The following is a 15,524-nucleotide window of genomic DNA, read 5'->3' as shown; positions in this document are numbered from 1 at the left end:
CAATTCTATGCATTATTCAGTGCTTGCTGTGATAAGTGTGCTCTTGATCCCCACTTCAGCCACCACCACCCCCCGCCCCCCTCTGGTAACCATCAGTTTGTTCTCTAGAGTTAAGAGCCTGATTTTGGGTTTATCTCTCCCCCCCCCCCCCCCCTTTGTTCATTTGTTTTGTTTCTTAAATTCCACATATGAGGGGTGCCTGGGTGGTATACTTGGTTAAACATCCAGCTCTTGGTTTGGTTCAGGTCATGCTCTCAGGATTGTGGGGTTGAGCCGCATGTTGGGCTTCCTGCTCAGTGTGTGATCTGCCTAACATTCTCTTTCCTTCTGTCCAGCCCTGCATGCTCTCTCTCTCTCTTAACAAATCTTTTAAAAAAATCCACATATGAGCCAAACCATATGGTATTTGTCTTTCTTTGAGTGACTTCTTTTGCTTAGCATTATGCTCTCTAGATCCACCCATGGTGTTACAAATGGCAAAAATTCATTCCTTTTTATGGCTGAATAATATTCCATTGTATATGTAGACCGTAACTGCTTCATCCATTCATCTATCAGTGAATATTTGAGCTGTTTCCATAATTTGGCTATTGTAAATAATGCTGCAATAAACAAAGGGGTGCATATATCTTTTTGATTGGGTGTTTTTGTCTTCTTTGGGAAAATACGTAGTAGTGTAACATGGCAATTCTATTTTCAATTTTTTGAGGAAACTCCATACTGTTTTCCACAGTGGCTTCACCAGTTTGCATCCCCACCAACAATGCACAAGTCTTCCTTTTTCTCCACATCATCGCCAACACATGGTTCTCGTGTTTTCTATTTTAGCCATCTGACAGGTATGAGATGGATACCTTGGATCCTGTCAATGTTTTTCCTCTGAAAGTAATTCAGTTCTATTATTCAGGTTTCTTTGTATAGCATTTTATTTCCAATCTCCCTTCACAAATTGTTACTAAACCAATAATGACTTTCAGGGTCACTTGTTCATTTCTAGCCATATTTATTTATTTTTCTTAATAAGTGTAATAGCCCTATATGTGTAACTTCTTGGGACTTTTATTGGTTAAATAGATTTTTTAACATCTAAGGAATAAGCTCTACAAAGAAGACTTTTTTTTTAATTCACAGTGCAGAAAAGAGAGGACTGCTAGAAAGAAGGAAGAACAGTTGTCAAGAAGGAAAGGTGCTGAGCTTGGACAGCACCTGCTAATTGTATGTGAGCTTTATCTTCATGCAAAAATGGTCACCTCTTAGAGGGCATCTGCATTCTTTTTCCCTGGGAGGGTGGAAGAGAAAAGAAATCTGGAGAATTTAAGTGGCTAATGGAAACTTTAAGGCATTGATTATATTCTGATTATACTCAAATAATTTAAAGATAGTAAAAAATTGGTCGGTGTCATTGCTTTGGAGACTTCTCTAAAAGACTAGTACAGTACTATTTCTCAAAAAATGAAGGGGGATGTAGTTCTTTATTTAACCTTCAACTCACCCTAACAAATAACAAGTAACAAATGGCATGAAATATTTGCAACATATATGACAAAGTTTTAATATTTTTCTATATAAATAGCTTTTACAAATCAATTAGAAAATGTACTAAATAGAAAAATGGACAATTGACACAAATGGAGATTCAGCAAAGAAGAGAAATAAATAGCTATAATTAGAATTTATAACTGAACAAATAAAAATTAAAGATACCATTTTTCACCTTTCAAACTGGCAAAACTATTTTTTTTTAAATCCAGTGTTAGGAAGGCCTAGATAAAAAAACATTCTCAAATACTACAGAGGAGAGTTGAAATTAATAAAACTTTTCTGGGGTACCTGAGTGGCTTGGTTAAGCATCTGTCTTCAGCTCAGTTCATGTTCCCAGGGTCCCAGGATCGAGTCAGGTGGTGCCCCTGTTCAGCAGGGAATCTGCTTCTCCCTCTCCCACTGCCCCTGCTCATGCTCTCTCTTACTCACTTTTTTTCAAATAAATAAATAAAATATTTATTTAAAAAAAGTTTTCTGAAAGACTTTTTGGACATTTGCTTTCATCATCTTGCTAATGTACATAAGTCTTGACTCAAAAATACAGTTTCTCTGTTTTACTGTGAGTAAATATCTGAGGATATAATCAAAGATTTTTTTTTAAAGGATTTTAGTTACAGTGGTTTGTGAAATCTGGTTACAAGGGACAGAACCCCAGTCTGAAAAGGCATAAGTAAAAACAGAGCACTTACTGGCCAGAGGAATCCAAGAGTTTGAAGAACCGAGGCATAGAAGGCAGGAAGGTAGCTGCAACAACTGGACTGAGAGTTTGAATGTTGACAAGTCTCATCCTACCACTCTTCTTGCTGTTCTCTGAGCATTCTCTAATTTTTTTTTTAAATACCTTTGTTTCTAAAGATTTTATTTGACACATAAAGAGAAAGTACAGGAAGGGGGAGCAGCAGGGCAGAGGGAGAAGGAGAAGAAGATTTCCTGCCAAGTGGGGAGTCCAATGCGGGATTCGATTCCAGGACCCTAAGATCATGACCTGAGCCAAAGGCAGCCAGCCAACCGACTGATTCTCTCAGGCATTGTATGTTCTCTTATTTTTAAGACAGACTGGATCTTTCCCATGATGGGAAACATCTCCATTGGTCCAATGGATGTTATTAACAAAGGAGTGGCTGACTAATCTCAAATTCTCTGAGTTCTAGTGCAATTCCAATTCTACAGAAAGCCTCTGATGCTCCATTCAGAAGCTCACCCATGGAACTGTCAATTGCAGTGGTGAGGATTGGCTTTTATGTATTTTTTAAGATTTACTTATTTATTTTAGAGAGCGAGTTCATGAGCAGGAGGAGGAAGAGTGAGAAAGGAGGGAGAATCTCAAGCAGGCTCTGTACTCTCACCGAGTACAGAGCCCAATCCTGAGCTCCATCCCAGGACCCCAACATCATGATCTGAATGGAAATCAAGAGTCAGATGCTTAACCAACTGAGCCACCCAGGTGACCCCAAGGATTGGCCTCCATTGATGCAGATATACCCAACTGAGGTGGGTTGGTATGGCTAAGATGGCGGGATCGTGAGAACACATCGCAGTTTCTGTCATAGCCATGCAACCTTGGAGAAAGGGGAGGGTACAGTGATTGGGTAGGTGACTCCATAGAGATCTACTGGAAATTTTGGGGGGTTTCCATAGGATAAGCCAAACACTAGATGGAGTATGGTGTCTAAAGATGGAACTAGGGATGGAGAATGAGAATCATGGGGTAAACATCAGACAGCCATTGGTGACTTTACTGATGGCAGAAGACAAGAAGTTGACACGTATATCACTGAATCTCCTACTATATGTTACTTTCTTGAGATGGACTTAACAGCATGGCTATAGAAGGGAGGCACTAATATTTATTACATGCCTCCAGTATGCCTAACCCTGAAGAAAGTACCCATATACCTAAATATCCAAATACATTGTATATATGAATATATGAAACATATATGTTTTATACATTAATATATAGGATATGATGAAATTTCATATCTGATTTCAACTTTGTAAGATTTAGGAGGTCTGTTTGATATAGAACAACATGGAAATCTGAGAAATGTTAAATAAGTTACCCAAAGTTGCACAACTAGGAGATAGTCAAACCAGTTTTCAAACCCTGACTCCTATGTGCTGGAGTCACCTCATCTTTCTCAAAATTTTGAGATGAGTCACCTCATCTTTCTCAAAAGTTTACCCCAAAAATATTTTAAGGATTTGGCATGTTTTTCACTAATGCCTGCATTACATATACCATTTTCTTTTCTTTCTTTCTTTCTTTTTTTTTTTTTTTTGCATTTCCTAAAGCTTGAGTTTATATAGACTGATTTTTCTCCAAAGTAAAATGTATATACCATTATTTTTGCGTATTTATAAAACTTTCAAAGTTAATTTGTAACTAAATGTCTCCCAAACAATACCAATCCCTTACCTAATATCATCCTTAGGGAGATGGCTCTTCACGGGGTGAGGGAAATACTCTTCTCCAATATGCTCATCTCTGACTGCCCATTCCTTTGAGAGTCATGACAATTCACCACACAGTGGCTGTCCTACTTCTTTCACATTGCACGGGAGCTAGGGCTGGCTTTGGGACGGATGAGCATATTAAAGTGTCCAGGAGCCACTCGATCCTGTGTCAAACATCACCTGCCCAAACCTTCACCCACCCTTTGAGGGCAGAAACACTAAGAGCTGTGCTGTTTAGTAAACCTGTACAGCAAATTCCTTCTGGTTTGAAGTTGTCTGTTGATGAGCATATCATGGAAGACAGAATGAAGAGCTTTGTGAAATTCAAGCTCCATTACATCTATTTCATCCCTTTGATCTTCAGGCCTGTCACTCTGTTTTAGAAGGAAATTGGATGGTCCTGACAAGACTGTTCTTCACAAAACAATGTTGATTATTACCTAGTATTCTGTGATCGTATGGGTGTTTGCAAATTGATTTTTTTGATTATTTGTTCTAGTATTTTCCACGTCTGAACACTAAACTGACTACACTATGATTTTCAGGGCTGTCCCTTTCTCAATTTCAGATATAGCTCTGATCTCTACTGTTTTTACTGTTCAATGGCCTCACTGATCCCTGCTGAATTTTTAAAATTGCTTTTGAAAAACATCATTAGGCTTGCTTAGATGTTATGTAAGGGGAAACACTTGAAGGAAATGATAACTTGAACATTTACAGCTAATTTTTAGAACAGAAAACATGGTAACAAAGACTTAAAATCTGGAGTTTCTTACAGATTTGCCAGGCCACCTTCTGTAGCCCTAAGGTTGGCCCTAAACAAAACCTAGAATGTATAAGGTTAGCGTTATGGGGGCCTATCAGTAAGTAACGCTTCATGAAATAGTTAAAGATGTTTAAGGCTGATTGATTCAAATATTTGTTCCCCTTGGCAAGCTTGCTTTTTGAAAGATACACACAGATTATGGGATAGGAGATACTTTTTAGACACAGAGAGACTTGTTAGCCCTCCAAAGGGAATAATCATCGATGGAGATCAATGCAACTGCTTTTTCCTGCTATTAGGTTCAGCGTCATGTTAGAAGCACAGGTGAGATGTCCTTGTCATTAACGCACTATGAAAATGGGTCGGCAGCCAGCTTAGTAGAGTCTTACTCTGTGGAAATGATATCAAGATGGGAGCTTTGGAGGTTGTACTTTGACTCACTTATTGGGAAACCAAAGAACAGCTGTGCAAACCTTTCCCAAACATCTGGGGGTAAATACAAAGTGAATACACCTGGATGTGCTCCGAATGGGGAAACAATGGGATGGTCTTCATTCTCTAAGTCCTTTCTTGGAGCCTTCATAGGCTCACTGGTACACTTAGCTTTGGAGCGTCAAAGTAATAGTTCAGTAAAGAGAGCTTTGTGACTCCAAGGCAGACAGAGCCATTTTTCAATTGCAGAAGTACTTAATTCTTTCTCACTTTAAGTGTGAAAGCCATTTGGGTGATAGCCCAGACAGGGTATTGCAGACCGGGAGTGAAAAACTCTTGGCCTCTAAGAAGAAACAGTGCGGGGGGGTGGGGAGTGGGGGGTGGAAAAAAACCCCTCATTTACCGTTTACTAAGAGACCAAGAAAAAAAAATATTGCATTTAGAAAAAATTGCTTTTGGCAACTGCGTTTAAGACTCTCAGATTTGGAAGTTAAACATGGGAAAATGTTATAAACGGGTTGCACCATATTTGTCTATCACTCTCTTTTTGAAGTGGCAATCTGGGGGACTGGAAAGTATGAACACATCTCTATTCTGGTGCAGCTTGCTGAGAACTGCGAGTTACAGAATGAAGCCTGCCTGTTGGGCTGCTGCTTATAAATAGAAGGAATCTGGTTCATGCCATGGCGGGGGGTTGGGGAGGCTTCCATTTGATTTCTCGCATGTGGGTGAAGACGGCTACTGTGTATTTGACAGGGCAGCTCAGCTGTCATAGGCTGGCATGTAGTGGCAGAAGGAGGAGAGGGGCCCAGCAAACCACCATTCTCTGAGCGCGCTTCTTGAAGACTTGGGATGTTCCCTATAGCAATCAGCCTCAGCCTTGGGTTAGGATTCCGGGGTTGGCGGGAGTGTCACAACGGAGGCCCTGGGAGGTCTGCAGTGTCAGTCACATGGCTCTTAGCTGCCCCCACTAGCTACTGGGCAACAACACATCCTCCCAGAGGACAGGCATTCTCTTCCTCCTCCTCAATTTTTGATGGGTGGTAGCTATTTTATGAGATGATGGGCCTAGAGAAATTTGAGAATTACGGGAGGCTCATATTCAGGTAGGAAAATAATATTATTAGAAAAGAGGTAACAGTACCTGATGAATAGGTTACTGTATTTACAGCATTTTATTTAATTCCCACCATAACACAATTATGTAGGTGGTATCAGCCCAACTTAAATTCATGGAAGTGGAGCTTCAGGGTAATGAAGTGATCAGACCCAAGTTTATAACCAGGAAGCAGTATCAGTCTACCCAACTTGAGCTCGACAGCATGGCCAACTGGTTTACCTTTTCCTTGCATGAGGAAGTCACACCTGTGGGTTGTGCTGAGAGCTGATTACCCTAAAAGACCAGTGAGCCTCTGTGATGTAGCCCAGGCTATGGCTTTGGTCTTTGCCCTTGTGGCAGAGGAGACGTGGACTCTGTGGTTGCCAGTCTCTGGCAATTCTGTCAAAAGCCACATACTATAGTTCAGCACCGGGCCCAGAGGGGATTAAAGCCATTTGTCAAGACTCTGTGAGACTTTCCACATTTTCAGGGTGAGCAAAAAGTCCTTATTTATTCCTCTGAGATTGCTGTCATCCAGCTGTCGTTTTGGCCCTTTAGAAAGTGCCAGACTTTGTGCTGCTCACCTGGTCGTATTTCTCACAGTGACAGCAGTGTGTGTGTGTGTTTCTCTGTCTTCATCCCTGGTCTCTGGTTCATTTGTGTTTTTCTTATGCTTTGTTATGCTACTGTTTTTCTTATGCTTCAAGTCTAAGCCCCAAACATCTTCAGGGCCACTGTCATGGGGATGCTTTGGAGCCTGTGAATAATATTCAGTGATTTTCAGACTTCTATCAGTTTGATAATACACTTCTCACCAGTCTGTACATGAACAATGTGCCCTGGAGAATCATAACTCTGCTGTGTCCTTCCATAGAGATCTTGCAAGGGCTTTATCACTCAGCTTGGTTGGACATAAGCAGGCATTGGGTCCCAAAAGTTGATCCGAGGACCAGATCATGTTTCTGAAAAAGCTTTCACCAGATATTTTTTCTTTTCTTTTTAAAGATTTACTTTAGAGAGGGGAGAGGGAGAAAAAGAGAGGGCAGTCATGTGCACGAGTCAGGAGAGGGGCAGATGGAGAGAATCTTTAAGCAGACTCCCTGCGACCCCCACCCCTAATGTGCATGGAGCCCAATGCCGGGCTCAATCCGATGACCCATGAGATCATGACCTGAGCTGAAACCAAGAGTCAGACACGTAACCAACTGAGCTGCCTAGGTGCTCCACTTTCATCAGATCTTGAACAAATAGATGCATGAGCAGATGCAATTAGTAAGTTAAAAAAAAGCTAGCCAATTCAAAGAAATAGTCTTTCATCTAAGTGTACATTCTTCATAACTGTGTGTACCTGTGTTAGATATTTTTTTTTAATCAATGGACATTACAGAGGGCCAATGTTTATTTTCTAAGGCCTATTTTATTTATCCGTCCCCTTCAGCAAATGGTCAATTCCATATGGATTCCTAAAATTACAAACAGATTCCTTACTATTCTCTGCAATCCTCAATCTGGCAACCAGTAATGCCATATATGATTTTTTTTCTATCTCTACCATCCTACACCTGCATCTCCCAAACTCCATCAGCGGAGAGAGTCTCAGAAGGGGAGGAAAAGCAGAAAACATTGGAAACAAGAACATAATTCCATTGCTATACAAAATATATATATATATATATATATAATATTTAAATTACATGTAATTTGTAAATACACAGAGCATGTATTTACATATTTATATACATTTGTTTATAGAGGCTCTTTGAATGTATGTAAGCTAAAGATTTTTCTTTGGATGCTCTAGCACTTAGTCTTTTTGACGGAGACCATTAAAAGTCAGAGGATTTACCTTGGGGATGTGAGAGGTAGCCTTAGAGTCTCTGTGGTCTATTTTCTTTTCTTTCTTCTGTTGCCTTCCCTCTCCTCATTCCCCCTCTCCTTCGCAGTACTGAGCTTACACCAGACAAGAGGGGTTCTTCTTTGGCCTCGTACCCTAGAGAGCTCTACTTGTCACAAAGAGACATAAATTAATTAAAGACCATGTGGGCACCTCTGTCGATTGGGATCCAGTGTTCAGTACTGGGGTGGTGTAACCCTAAACATCCACACTCGTAATTAACACTGTTCAGGCCCCAGGGAAATGGGGACCTTCTCCGTCCCTGCCTTTTGTCCTTAAAATAATAAAGATGGTTGGGTTGTATCATTGATACATCAGAAACAAACATTACTTTGGAGCTAGTGACAAGATTTGAATGGCAGAGGCACTTAGGTAAGAGAAAAGACAAATTAATTAACTTGTCAAATCATTGTTCTCTGATAGCATGAGTATGATAGTCTCATGTGACCAAGTATCATTTCCCATTAGTGCTGAACATACACTTTCTTATTCCTCCTTGTGGTTCCAGAGATATTTACAAATTAGCACAATATTCAGAGCACCAGCACATGGAGTCTGAGAAACATTTTCTAAGATTAAATAATCCAATTACTACTAAATCTGTCTAGATATCGATAAAGGTACAGTGTGAGAAGTATTCTGCTTTACGTTATTGCATGGTTCTAGATACTGCTTTGAGAGATGGTGAAAATCACGATATGACAATGTATATATTGAAGTGGAAATATTTTATAACTTCTATAGCAAAAATAATCTATTATACACAATCTAGATATCATGCATGAGCATGATATATAAAGGAATTCTGTTAACTCCAGGTACTACTTCTTTAGCAGAGTGAATGTTCTCCAAATAGAAATTAATAATAAAAAATTAACCTAGGGCTGCCTGGGTGGCTCAGTGGTTTAAGCCTCTGCCTTTGGCTCAGGTCATGATCTCAGGGTCCTGGGATCGAATCCTATATCAAGCACTCTGCTCAGCAGGGAGCCTGCTTCCCCCCCTTCTCTCTTCCTGCCTCTCTGCCTACTTGTGATCTCTGTCAAATAAATAAATAAAATCTTTAAAAAAAATTATCCTAGACTATAATATTTCAAGAAATGTGTCTATTTTAGCATTGGTGTCAATAGAATACAAATACATGCAAATGCTGATTATAACATAATTAGTGTTTTGCTGAAACAAAGGCAAGAAAAGTAAATTTTATGGAATATATTTGTGAATTAATGAGTTATTTTATTACTTATCAAACAGCACTATAGCCCATCAAAGGAACATTCAGACATGCACAATATAATTAAATCCAGTCATCTTTGAGAGTTTGTTGACTCTCAGTCATATAAAAACCCATAGCTTTAAACAGAGTTTTCCTTCTATCATTGTGAATATTTATTTGTCAAGGAAGGGGCTAGAATATGTATTATTTAACAGTCTGTTAACCCGCTTTGTATCTTATGACTATTGAGCTCTATAGCATATGGGCTACCATTCGAACGAACCCTTGTCATATTTTTCCTTCTTTCCGCTCATTTTCTCCCTTCTTTTCCTTTCTCTTCTCTTTCATGTAGCTTCATTTCTTCCTCTTATTCCTCTCTTCTCTTCTATTTGTCCTTCTCAATCTAATACACAATCTCAAGGGCCATCTGTATTTTTTCTAAAGCAAATCAAATCCATGCCCAAATCTCCACTGCTCCCCAATAAGAAGAAATCCAATTTTTGTCATTATAGAGATGGGTATGAGGGTGGAATTCTCTTCCCCCTTCTCTTTCTCTAGGGCCATATAACAAGTTGGAAGGTTTAGACAGCAGTCAGAAGGCCCTCTCTTTCAGACATCACATTGACCCCTGATGCCTGGTGTACCAAGCTGGGTGCCTCACCAGAGGTGGGTATGTCAGCTTCTTCCTTGCCAAAGCTGAGACGCAGTGTCAGCGCTGCTCTTGGGGAGCTTGGTGGTTAGAGTCCAGGCCCTCTAGGGTACCACAGCCATTCCCTTCTGGGGTGCTGCCTCCTTCCAGGGCACTGGGAGAGCTGGGTGTGGGTCACATTTTTTTTAGGGGTCTATCAACCCCAACCCCTTTTCAGGTCAGGAGAAATATCCCTTCTTCCTTTAGCAAGATTCTAATGCCCCCTCCCTCTCCACCCCTAGGGTGATTCCTTCAGAAATCTGATGCTTCTGGAAAAATAAGACTGAGGGTCAAGACAAAGGTAATTTCTGCTTTTATGAATCACAAACTCCTCCAAAGCCAGGAACTGAACACAAAGTCCCATCTATCTGTTTGGAAGAAAGGTAAGATAAATACTAGAATGGCAAAACAGTATTTTAAAAAATTATCTCACACATTTGGACTTGGGTATGAAGGGAAAGCTGCACTGAATGCTTAATTCTGGAGACTTAAGGACACTTAGAAAATTAAGGGGCCCAGCTAATAATGACTGGTTTTAGGTTGTAAGGGAAGTTTCAGATTTTGGTGTAGGTTATGCACTCAGCTCACTGGAGAAGATTTGGAGACAGGGACTCCAGGTCATATTTCTGTCCAGGAATGGAGTCAGTGCACTTGGCTGGCACCTACCCTGAGGTCTGTCTCTTGGAAATTAGTGTTTTCCTCAAGCTCCAGTGTTCACCCCTCCTCCAATACCTGCCTGATGTCACATATATACTTAACATATAGGCGAAATTAAACATGCTTAAAGGTGGGCTCTTTCTTTCTATAGTCACTTATTCATTCAAAAAATATTTGTTGAGGGCCTTCTGATTACGTGGCATGATACTAGGTGCTGGGTGTACACAGATGCACAAAATAGGCATGGTGTTGCCCAGTAAAACTTACAGCTCATTAGAGGTGAGAATCAATAAACAAACCAGTAAATCTGAATTACAAACTGTGCTAAGAGAGTGAACACAGAGAATGACTAGGACATCAAAAGCTAAAACATCATTGTATGAACAACTGAAGGAACTAGAAAAACTTTGCGAAAAGCTTTGCCTTCTCCATAGAAAGCTCAGAAACTTTCCAACTGTACATAAATTTTAAAGGATGTCATATGAAGACTTTCTTTCATTAATTGTAAGGAGTTGAGCTAGCATCAACAGCTGGAAGCCTTAGATCCATGGTGGATTGATAGGGTGCAAACTTTAGTGAGTTGTAAAGGAATGGAATGGTTTGGTTGAGGAGAGGGGTGATAGTTTTTTTTTTTTTAAAGATTTTATTTATTTATTTGACAGAGTTCACAAGTAGGCAGAGAGGCAGGCAGAGAGAGGAGGAAGCAGGCTTCCTGAGAGCAGAGAGCCAGATGTGGGGCTCGATCCCAGGACCCTGAAATCATGACCTGAGCCAAAGGCAGAAGCTTAACCCACTGAGCCACCCCAAGTGCCCTGGGGCAACAGCTTTGACTAAAAATGGCCACACTTAGTACTCACTAATAAAAAGGAGTAAATACAAGACAGTGTGGATGAATCTCAAAAACATTAACGCTAAGTGAAAGGAAACTTCTACAAAACGATCCTATATTGTGTGGCTGAAACTCTAGATCAAACAAAGCTAATCTGTAGGGGGTGACCAGAACAATGATTGCCGGGGGCGGGAAGCAGGACAGTAAGGACTAGGATTAGCAAGGAGGGGTTGTAAGGGAACTTTCTGGAATAATGAACATGTTCTCTGTCTTGACAGCAGTTTGGTTTATGCAGGTATATGCACGGTCAATATTCATCCAATGGCTCATTGAACATTTGTGCATTTCACTATGTAGATATATATATATATATATTTTAAATATTTTTATTTATTTGACAGAGAGCACAAGTAGGCAGAGAGGCAGCCAGAGAGAGAGGGGGAGGCAGGCTCCCCGCCTCGCAGAGAGCCCGATGCGGGGCTTGATCCCAGGACCCTGAGACCATGACCCGAGCTGAAAGCAGAGGCTCAAACTACTGAGTCACCCAGGCACCCCCACCACATATATTTTTACCTGAAAGTAAATAAGGCAGGAAGACAGGAAGACAAAGAAAGGATGGAAGGGAGAAAGGAAAGACAAATAGTGAATTTAGTTTATGATTCGCATGCTGGAGTTTCAAGGGTGGAGTATACTGATGTCTGCATCTACTTTAACTACATGAAAGTCAGATGGACAGATGAATGGATATGCAGATGGAACCCAGCACAGGGAAGCAAGTGCACCTGGCTCCAGTGTCCCAAAAGACCAGGTTTGATCATTTGCTATTGACAAAATCCAAAGGCAGAGACGAGTGGTAGTGAAAGAAGAAAGGGATTTATTTCAGTGAGGCCAACACTGGGAAGACAGCAGCAGACTAATATTTCTTCAAAAATGGTCTCCAAAATGCTGAAAATACTTCTTGGTTCATATAAAGAAAATGTAGGACAGGGCTTGGTGACTATGTGTAGGTGGGCAGTAAAAGTCAGGTGGATCATTGTCTTGGGGTCAGTCACGTGCAATCTTGCTGGCAGTCCCTGTTGCTTGAGGAAGGAGTTTTGGTTTGCATCATGGGATACTTTTGCCTGTGGGGTCTTTGCCTGAGTTAAGAGATTGGCTGCAAAGAACTTAATTAGAAAGTTTGAGGTCGAAATGGAGGTAGTCAATGTCCTTTCTCACCAACATGTGATAAGGCAACATAAACAAATGTTAACAATACTAGAATCTAGGTAGTGGGTATGTGGGGATTCACTGTATGATTTATAGCTTTTTGGATGTTTCAGTTTTTTCTTAAACTGTTAAGGGAAAAACAGTCCCTCTTCATTGAAGATCTGTTATAATCTGTTTATCACAGTGCTATGTGTTTTAGACCTATTATTTCTAATACTAAAGAAAATATAATTATTAATAAACTTATATTTTCTTCTATTGTATATTTATAAATCATAATGACAGAACTAGGGCTGAGAGGTCACATAACTTGTCAGGAACCATATCATGACTTGGCACACCTGTGTGTTTTCAGTCTACACCTGTGCTATCCAAAATGGTACCCACTCTCCTCATGTAGCTCTTGAGCATTTGAAATATGGCTGGTGCAAATGAGGAACTGAATTTATAATTTTAATTTAAACTTAAAAAAAAAAAACCCCGATATTTAATTCAGTGAGTGAAAACTCCCTTCAGTTACTGGAAAAGTTTCAAGTATGTTTGTAACAACTTGGGTAAGTAAAGCTACTTTTTCAACTGTAAATTTTATGAAATTTAAATACTTACTAGCAAATATCCTAATGGGAATGTAGCATTCAAACTAGAATATGCCATAAGTGCAAAAGTTGACATGTTTTGAAGAGTTACTGTGAAAAAAAGGATGTCAACTATTTCATTAATAATTTTTAAAATTGATGAAATGTTGAAATAATATTTAGGCTGTGTTGGGTTATATTTTTAAATATTAAAATTAGTTCTACCTCTTTTTACTCTTAAAAAATATTACCATTGCATGTATGACTCATATTTTTGATTTTTTAAATATGTTTATTTGCGAGAGAACATGAGTGGGTGGGCAGTTTAGAGGCAGAGTGAGAAGCAGGCTCCCCACTCGGTAGGGAGCTGAAAGGCTGGGCTCGATCCCAGGGCCCTGGGATCACAATACGAGCTGAACGCAGACTCTTTTTTTTTTTTTTTAAAGATTTTATTTATTTATTTGACAGAGAGAGATCAGGCAGTAGGCAGAGAGGCAGGCAGAGAGAGAGAAGAGGAAGCAGGCTCCCTGCTGAGCAGAGAGCCCGATGCGGGACTCAATCCCAGCACCCTGAGATCATGACCTGAGCCGAAGGCAGCGGCTTAACCCACTGAGCCACCCAGGCGCCCCGAACGCAGACTCTTAACCACCTGAGCCATCTAGGTGCCCCTCGTAGTGTATTTCTATTGAATGGAGTTGGTCTATGCTTTTACCAGTATACACCAGCCTGGGTAATAACTGGTATTCAGGCTAGGGGATGGGAGTTGTCAGGAGCAGGTGTGGGGTGGGGTGGGCTAGGATGGAAGGGATCCAAGTCACCAAGACTCTTTAAAAATGATGAGATCTGAGGAAACGTTAAGGGACTATTTTCAGGTCTTGACATGTATTAATTCATTTAATCTTTACTGTCATTATCCCCATTTTGCAGATGAGATGGAAGCAGAGAAGTGCATACGTGGCCATTGAGCAGCAGCTAAATCAAAGTAAAGAAACTGCCACAATTGGGATATACTCAGAATTTAAAACATGCTCTTTCAGACTTCCCTTAAGTGGCTTCTATTTACAGATTTGCTTTCAATCTCTCAGACTCTCGAGGACATTTTCTTCTAAGACGATACTGACCCCTTTTTCTGTACAAGTAGCTCTCCGAATTGTAAAACTTTCCCAGAATTCGAAGACATTTGTTCAAACAATGGGCATCAAACTAGATAATTGGCCAATAGGAGTACAATGTCACTGAGCAAATGGATTATTAGAGGGGTCCCGTTTGAGAATTCATCATTTTCTTTCAGTAGGAAGGGTAGTTTAATCTCTCTAAAAGCCTGCCACACCCTGTGATAATTGACTTAGTGGCAGAATTGCCTTGCAGAAAGCTCTTGAATTTCTCTAGCAGTGATGCTGATGGAAGTCTCCAAGAGGCTCAGGAGCTGCTCTGGGTTGTTCTTCCTAGCTATTTACGGAAGGAGAGAAGGGGACTACTGCCTTCAGAGGCAGTTAATTTCCTAAGTGCCAGGCTCTGTTCATTTTGATGAGACCTAGGATTGGCTGATATTCTAGAAACTGCAACAAAGAAACTCAGGTAAGTTGTCAAAGGTTACTTGAGCAGCTTGGATGGTAGGCACTGTGGGTTTCTAGTACCCGAGATCAAGCCTTTCCCTTCTTTTATGAGTATGTCTTAAAATTCAGGTCAGTACTGATGCCAGTTATAATCCCCGTCTCTTTCCAGAAGGCATTGCCTGCAATGGTTATGAGACCCAGCATGTGTATGCTGTTAACACACTGGCAAAGCTTTCAAACAGTGAAAGAGGAAGCTCTAAAAATTCAGAAGAATGTCACCATAATGCCAGTTCTAAGAGGGCAGAAGGGGATAACATGGAAAAGTCTTGAAGAGCCGAACACTTGGAGCATGACAAATGGTAACTCCCACATTCTAAAAACATAGAAGGTGCCAAATACAAGTATCCAAAAGGTGTTAACTTCTGGCACCACAGAATGAAAGTGTCCAGGTTTGTGAGTCATCCGTGACAAATAGCAGAGAGCTTCTTGTATTTAGTTGACTCTAGACCACTGCCACGTCACGGGAGGTCCTGACCAGAGCAGCAGCCCCACCTAACCTCGTTAGGAATGCAGAGTCATGACATCACTCAAATCGACTGGCGATCAAGAA

The 15,524-nt window shown here is 40.5% G+C and overlaps 1 long non-coding RNA gene across 1 annotated transcript; it reads left to right on the top strand.

The window, feature by feature from the left end:
* The first annotated feature begins 721 nt into the window (after positions 1–721).
* Positions 722–14,500, top strand: LOC101676390. The gene is made up of 5 exons (XR_200818.3): positions 722–839; positions 1,132–1,215; positions 9,962–10,069; positions 10,334–10,474; positions 14,286–14,500. It is a non-coding gene; the product is annotated as an uncharacterized LOC101676390 (long non-coding RNA).
* Positions 14,501–15,524: the final 1,024 nt, after the last annotated feature.

This window comes from Mustela putorius, unplaced genomic scaffold, assembly GCF_011764305.1.
Source record: "Mustela putorius furo isolate JIRA1106 unplaced genomic scaffold, ASM1176430v1.1 tig00000854_pilon_pilon_pilon, whole genome shotgun sequence".
Taxonomy (NCBI): Eukaryota; Metazoa; Chordata; class Mammalia; order Carnivora; family Mustelidae; genus Mustela; species Mustela putorius.
Note: the sequence above shows the minus strand (reverse complement) of the source record. Positions and strands in the feature narration are given on the sequence as shown.